Source organism: Mobula hypostoma, chromosome 6 (assembly GCF_963921235.1).
Source record: "Mobula hypostoma chromosome 6, sMobHyp1.1, whole genome shotgun sequence".
Classification (NCBI taxonomy): domain Eukaryota; kingdom Metazoa; phylum Chordata; class Chondrichthyes; order Myliobatiformes; family Myliobatidae; genus Mobula; species Mobula hypostoma.
The window spans coordinates 54,265,441-54,272,952 of NC_086102.1; the positions used below are offsets into that span (position 1 = coordinate 54,265,441).

Sequence of the window (7,512 nt, forward strand, 5' to 3'; positions counted from 1 at the left end):
GGATATTAAAGCAAGAAAAGATTAAATTCCAAATCCGGTAACCTGCAAAACTGAGGGTATTTTACCAAGGAGGGATGCATCTGGACCAGAAGGTGGAGGAGGCGACTACAGACATGAACAACAGAGGACTGCCCATTAGCATGGTCAAACCAAGAGAAACTCTGGCTGAGCAGTTGTCCCGAGCTGCTTGGGAAATAGTAAGAGAACCTAGAAAGCAGGGGACGGGAGCAGGACGCGAGGAGGATTTTAGGAAGGGACGGTCAGTTCTGAGGGCAGCCCTCACCTCCTCCAGAAGAGCCATAAGGGTTGGCTAACTTTAAAAGTGCTGATAAACTAAACGGAAGCAAAAATAGACGGTGATATACCTGTCTCGAGAAATACATGTTATAATGTGGATTTTATATTACTCAATTTTTAAAATTCATTTATTCATTCCTTTTAGCCCACCTAAATGAGAATATATACATGGGAGGAATACACAGGGAAATCATTTCTGTGTAATGGACAGTTTTTTTTTACTTACTTTTATAGGTACTGCAACAGGGCCCTCAACCCACAGGTAGGAGGAGCTATCCCCCACGGCTAGACTTTTCTTCTAGCCCAACCCAGGGTCATCTGGAGACCCCAGCCTTGGAACCACACTTTCATTACCTTTTGTTACATTATTCACTTCTCTTGGTTCTTATTTGTTCGGATCGATTAAGTTATATTCTGCAAATTTCAATGATATACGAACAGATAAATACACTTAGAGAGTAAGACCATATATTTTGGGTATATACCTCAAGAATGGTTGAAAAGAGATAAATATAACTATTTAATGAATGTACTGCTGGTGGCTGGTAAAAAGACCCTTACCAGGAAATGGTTATCTCAAGAGAGCCCAATTTTAAATGTATGGATGGAAATTACAATGGACATTTACAAAATGGAGAAGATAACAACATCTGTTAATTATAAGTTGGAACGATTTTATTCATACTGGAAAAAATGGTTTAACTACATAACACCTCATAGGCCTGATTTTATTCTCACAATCAATGAGTATGTTGTAAAAAAATCACTCCCTACTCTGTACATAGTTTTCTTCTTTCGATTGTTCTTTCTTTCCTCTTCTTTCTATAAGTGTATACCTCCGATAAATATTATGTGGAGATTTGTGACAAATATGATTATATGATATATATGTACAATATCTGAATTTCCACTTTAAAACATGAACACTTATCTAAAGGAAGGAATAGGTCATCTGATAACTCTAGCCCTAAAAAGTGCAAACTGCCAATTAACACTGCAAACACGATGGCAGATAATCTGTGGTGTATATTTAACTAAACCCCAACCATCAAAACATGCAGCTAATTTAAAAACTCTACCCTACAAAATCAGAAAAGACTTAATGCCCTGTGTATTGTCATGTTAGAAAAATCAATAGTGATCACAATTGCAAAATGACATTGTGCGGGTTCCTAAAGACTGGAAAATTGCATATGTCATTCCACTCTTCAAGAAGGGAGGGAGGTAGAAGAAAGGAAATTGTAAGTCATATAGACTGCCTTCAGTGGTTGGAAAGATGCTGGAGTTTATTAAGATGAGATTTCATGGTACTTGGAGGCAGATGATAAAACAGGCCAAAGTCAGTATGATTTTCTAAAGGGGAAATCTTGCCTGACAAAGCTGTTGGAATTCTTTGAGGAAATAACAGGCAGGATAGACAAAGGTGAATAGATGGATGTTGTGTAGTTTGATTTTTAAAAGGCCTTTGACAAGGTGTCACATGAGGTTGTTTGACAAAGCAAGAACCCAAGGTATTACAGAAAATAGATAGAAGATTGACTGACAGGCAAAAGGCGGAGTGGGAATAAAGGGGGCCTTTTCTGGTTGGCTGCCAGTGACGAGTGATGTGCCGCAGGGGTCAGTGCTGGGACCTCTTCTTTTCACATTGTATGTCAATAACCTGGACGAAGGAATTGATGGCTTTGTGGCTAAGTTTGCAGATGATACAAAGATAGGTGGAAAGGCAGGTAATGTTGAGGAAGCAAAGTGTTTGCAAAAGGACTTGTATTGGGGGATTGGGCAAAGAAGTAACAGATGGAATATAATGTAGAATGAATAAAGTGCAAAGGGACTTGGGATTCCTTGTGAAAGGCTGAGTTGGTGGTAAGGAAGGCAAATACAATGTAAGTATTCATTTTGAGAGGACTAGAATACAGAATACAGATGCAATGCTGAGGCTTTATAGGGCATTGGTCAGACCACACTTGGAGTACTGCAAGCAGTTTTGGGCCCCATACCCAAGAAAGAATGTGCTGACATTGGAGAGAGTCTAGGAGGCTCACGAGGATGATACCGGGAATGAAAGGGTTAACATATGAGTATTTGATGGCTCTGGGCCTGTGTTTAGAAGAATGGGGTGGAGGGGGAGAAATCTCATTGAAACCTAACAAATATTGAAAGCTCTGCATAGAGTGGATGTGGAGAAGACAAGAAAATGTTTGGAAGAAATAAAGAGTAGGCAATAATTTCCAAAACCCCAACCCCATACTGAAGAATTTTAAGAAAAAATATAAAAATAACATTAAAGAACATCTTCTTTCTTCAGAAATATTCTATTTATGGAAATATCAGACTTCTGGTGGTAAACTTCCTCATCTCATAAAAACAGACCTAGAAAAGATATTCAATCAACTAATGTTCTGACTTATATAATGAAGGAATTGAAGGCTTTGTGGCTAAGTTTGCAGATGATACAAAGATAGGTGAAAAGGCAGGTAATGTTGAGGAAGCAGAGTGTTTGCAAAAGGACTTGTATTGGGGGATTGGGCAAAGAAGTGGCAGATGGAATATAATGTAGAATGAATAAAGTGCAGAGGGACTTGGGAATCCTTGTGAAAGATTCCCTAAAGGTTAACTTGCGTATAATAACTCATATTATATAAGCATTTGATATTTAATTTAAGGACCACTTTGAAGTATAGGAAATTATAGCATTTATATTCATTTCAGACATACTGCTGAATCCAAATAACTTTGAAATAGGCTCAGGAGACAGCACATTTACAGGCTTTTTGGCATCAATCCATAACTTGCTCTCGAGAATAATCATGAAATAAAATTTCACAATGACTGTACAAGTTTCATTTTCATAGTTCCCTCTTCAATACTCTTGATTATTTTCAATGTACATTAAAAGATACAATTCTGTGGCAGTAGCTACATTCAAAAAAAAAGTCAGACTGCAAGATTCCATTATAACGTATTGGCCACCAAATTAAAAGTCTATGATACATAGGGTCACTGAATAATAATCTTGAAGATGATTTCCCATAATCTATTAGATTTATCAAACATGCTTTCTTCTATGCAAGTGGAAAGCATCCTTAGCTGAAACTAATGGTTCTACAATAATTCAGGTGCCTTGCCGTTCGGCGTGGGCAATCATGTCTCTCCATCCATCACGGTCCCTAACCCTCCGAATTGCAGTTGTTGCCTCCCGTTTCTAACCACGATATTATTCCATCTATCATTTTCATTCTCTGTTTGCCTCTGCTTCTTTTTCCTTCCAGCTTTCCAGTTGTAACTACAGCATAGTTAAATGATCAAGTGATTAAACTAAGTTCAGAGTATAGCAAGAGGAATTGGGGTGGAGTTTAGGAGGAATGTTGGCGCTTAATGGCGACTCCTTTGCTTGCATCTTTGGAAACAGCTCTGTTTCTACTTTTCTACCTTTAATATCTTTATTTTTCCTTTCAGGGTTCTTTTGAAGAACCTGACCTGGAGTTACACACAGGCTTCGGTTCTTTGCGGGAATGGGACCCGTTCTCGGGGTTCCATGACTGGCCGCTATTCGACATGCCAAGAGTTTGGCCTGAGAATCTGAATCGTGTTCGAAAGCCTAAGATCTTGGGGCTCTGGAGACGGGTGGATCGAGGGTCAGTGTCACAGCCGAAGACTCATGTGTCGTCGGGGAGGCCAGAAAATCTTTCACCGTGGGCCCGAAGTCCCAAGGTCTTTGCCATCTTTGGACACCAAGCTCAAAAAAAGCGACGAAATGGACTTTTAAGATCGTAAGCCAGCGGGTTGTTGTTATGTCTCCCGCTTGCCGTGAAAATGGGGGACACCTCCCTCTCCCTTGCCAGGGAGAGAGAACCTGTGGGTTGTCAAATTCGGATGAAATGTGAAGCTTTTGGGGTAACTTTGGTCTGTGTCTTTGCTATTGCTTAGCACACGCTTGGGTTCGGTGATTGTACCAATAAAATTTATTTTTGCTGTTTGGGGGAGGGGGGATCGTTACTCACTGCCACTTACATGCGGGGGAGCTCGGGGGTGGACTTTGGGGTTCTCACATTTAACTATCATTCATTCTTTGGGGCACTTCTCTGTTTTTGTGGATGTTTCGCGAAGAAAAAGCATTTCAGGATGTATATTGTATACATTTCTCTGATATCAAACTTGACCTTTGACTTATTAGATAAAATTGAGTTAAACTTAGGTGTTTTGAATCCTACAACTAGAAGAGAATTAGAGTAAAAACATGATGTCTTTCCAGAGATTGCTTACCTCCTTGAATCCCTTTTATAGTTGCAGTTTTTCCAGCATTATCCAATCCCACCATTAGTAGAGTAACCTTCCTGTAAAATAAATGTGCTGCATTACTTTTGAACAATACTTGATCATTGGCTTATCATCTATACTGGTGGCAGATTCAGTTCTCCTGTGTTTCATTTGTTATACGGTAATATCATGTGTGTATGTGCTAGTGCATGTTTCTATCTTAAATTACTTTTCACCCCAAGAGGGATTCAAGAGTTAGTGCTTCCAAGATGCAATTAAACTCTGTCTCTGCAATATTCAACAAAAACAGAGCTGCACAAGTATTGCTAAGTAACAAATTCCAACATTGATATTACTTCACACAAGCAGAAAACTTAGTGAATACTCCATTCAAGTATTACTAATAGAGTATTCAAACAGTGACTCCGTTTTCCTGTCATGATAATGTACCAGTATTATGGAAGTCCTAACACAAGGCAGATGTTGAACAAGTGAAATGAACTTCAGTGAACCGCCATCCACAAAAAGTCAAAAGGTAAACGGCACCGACAGATTAATCTGCAGAAGCCAATTTCCAGTGGCTCACCCAGTTGACTTACATCTAACATGGAAAATTTCCCTTTGAAACAAGGTTATCAGAAAGTAGCCTGCTTAGTTATAAATGATTTTCTTTTATAGAACTATCTTTACCACAAAGATAACTACCATGTAGGAGGCCGGATATTATTTATACAACTGGTAAACTGTAGATATATCAAGCGTTGACAGATTTTGAATTACAAGGGAGCCAACAGAAAGAAATTAAGCTGAATAGCTCTTATTTAACTATAAAAAAATTAGAGTTGTAGACAAATTTCTCCCAGCATTACAGTGGGTGAAATTTACTCAACCTGTTATAAGATGGGGGGGGGCATGACGTGGGATTGAGACGTGTAATTCCAGCTCTCCCGTAAAAAATCAGCAAAGTACCATTTAAACAAAGTAAAGTTAATAAATACTTTCCAAAAGCTACTTATAAACTTCCTAAGACTACTCTACGATATGCCTCGTAAACCGCAACAGAAGAAGTCTGTTGTTGCGAACAACAGGAATTCTGCAGATGCTGGAAATTCAAGCAACACACATCAAAGTTGCTGGTGAACGCAACAGGCCAGGCAGCATCTCTAGGAAGAGGTACAGTCGACGAAGGGTCTCGGCCTGAAAGGTCGACTGCATCTCTTCCTAAAGATGCTGCCTGGCCTGCTGCTTTCACCAGCAACTTTGATGTGTGTTGCTGTTGTTGCGAAGTCGCCGCGAGATGGGAAGAAAAAAAAAGGGCCTACTGCAGCGATGGAGCCTCGGATTCAGGTTGGATCTCCTTCGGAAGAGACGCATTTTATCTCTGGCGTAGAAGAACAGGGAGCAATGGCGGCGGTAGCGGTCGCTCGGAAAAAGATACCAAAACTGCGCATGCGCAAAGTACGCATGCGCATATCGACACAACATAAACTACAAGAACCGACGGCCACTGCAACTGAAAGTGACTCGGAGTCAGAATTGGATTCCGCAGAGAATATAGATGAAGAGGAGGAGGAAGAACTGGAAGAGATTGGAAGTAAAGGAGACGACGGAGACATAAGAGAGGCCTTATTGCAATTAACGGCTGAACTAAGAAAATTAAGAACAGAGCTTAGAGACGTGAAGATGTGCTATGATAAAGCTATGAAAAGACAGGATAAAATGGATAAGAAACTTCAGAAGATGGAAAGAACAATGGAGCATATTAACGATAGAGTGGAAAAAACAGAAAATGATGCGATTGTCTGGAACACGGAAAGAAATCAACTCTTGGAGAAAGTGGACGTGTTGGAAAATTTTAGTAGACATAATAACATTAAAATTATTGGTCTTAAAGAAGGTATAGAGGGGGATAATCCAATAGAATTTTTTCAAAAATGGATCCCGAAAACCTTGCAAATGAAAGAAGAAGACCGATCAATTGAAATTGTGCGGGTACATAGAGCTCTAAGACCAAAACCACAAGATGACCAATATCCACGAACCATTTTAATAAAATTCTTAAGATTCCAAGACAAAGAAAGGATTCTACAGGCGGCTGCCCAAGCTGCCAAGAAGAGAAGAGAAGAGGCTGATGATAGAAGGGAAGAAAATTTTTTTCTACCCTGATATAAGTTATGAACTTTTGAAGAGAAGGAAGAAATTTAATCCAGTAAAAAAAAGCCCTATGGGATCACGGTTATCGATTTATATTGCGTTATCCTGCAACCTTGAAAATTTTTCTGGCTGGTGGAGAAAAAAGATTTTTTGACGATTACCGGAAAGTGGAGGAGTTTGTGCGAGATTCTTTGATTCACCAGATACAAGAAAACAAACTTAGGGGAGCGAGATGGATTGAAGATGAAGACTGGATCAAGGATTAGGCCTATTGGATTATTAGGCAGATGAATATATAAATATATTATTAATTATATGAGGGAGGGGAAGAAAGGTTAAAATTTGAGGAATATTAGTTGGGAATAATGAAATTAATTTTTCTTATATATATACAATTTTTTTGTTACGGGGGAGCTGGAAGAAACACTGACCAATCGCTACGTTATTCATGTGTGCAACATGGCAATAGCCACGAACCGCACAATGGAGTGTTGTGTACCTTTTCATTCACAACATTAGTGGGGGGGTATTTTGTTTTTTTTCTTTCTTTGTATCTTTTTTTTTTCTTTCTGCCTGAATGATTGGGAGGGAAACACATAGCAACATGGTGAAGTTCAAGAGATTCCCCAGGGAACTATGACAGTTGAGAAGCTAAGTAATGTTTTAGATTTTAAGAGATAAATATGAAACATTTTTGAATATTTGGAGCCCTTATCTATAGCTCAGATGATAAAGATCTTGGTTCCTTGGGGAAAGTAACAAATATATATATTAAATTTATTTTTAATCCCATGGAGCATGTGC

General features: G+C 39.1%; 1 protein-coding gene across 1 annotated transcript in view; it reads right to left on the reverse strand.

Annotated features, from left to right (window-relative positions):
• The window catches only part of LOC134348054 (ADP-ribosylation factor-like protein 13B), a 38,597-nt gene extending 32,639 nt beyond the window's left edge, over positions 1-5,958 (reverse strand). The window contains exons 1-2 of the transcript XR_010018342.1: positions 5,877-5,958; positions 4,561-4,631 (exon numbers count right to left, since the gene is read on the reverse strand). The gene's annotated coding sequence lies outside the window, so the exon portion shown is untranslated. The remainder of the gene's footprint in view (positions 1-4,560; positions 4,632-5,876) is intronic.
• Positions 5,959-7,512: the final 1,554 nt, after the last annotated feature.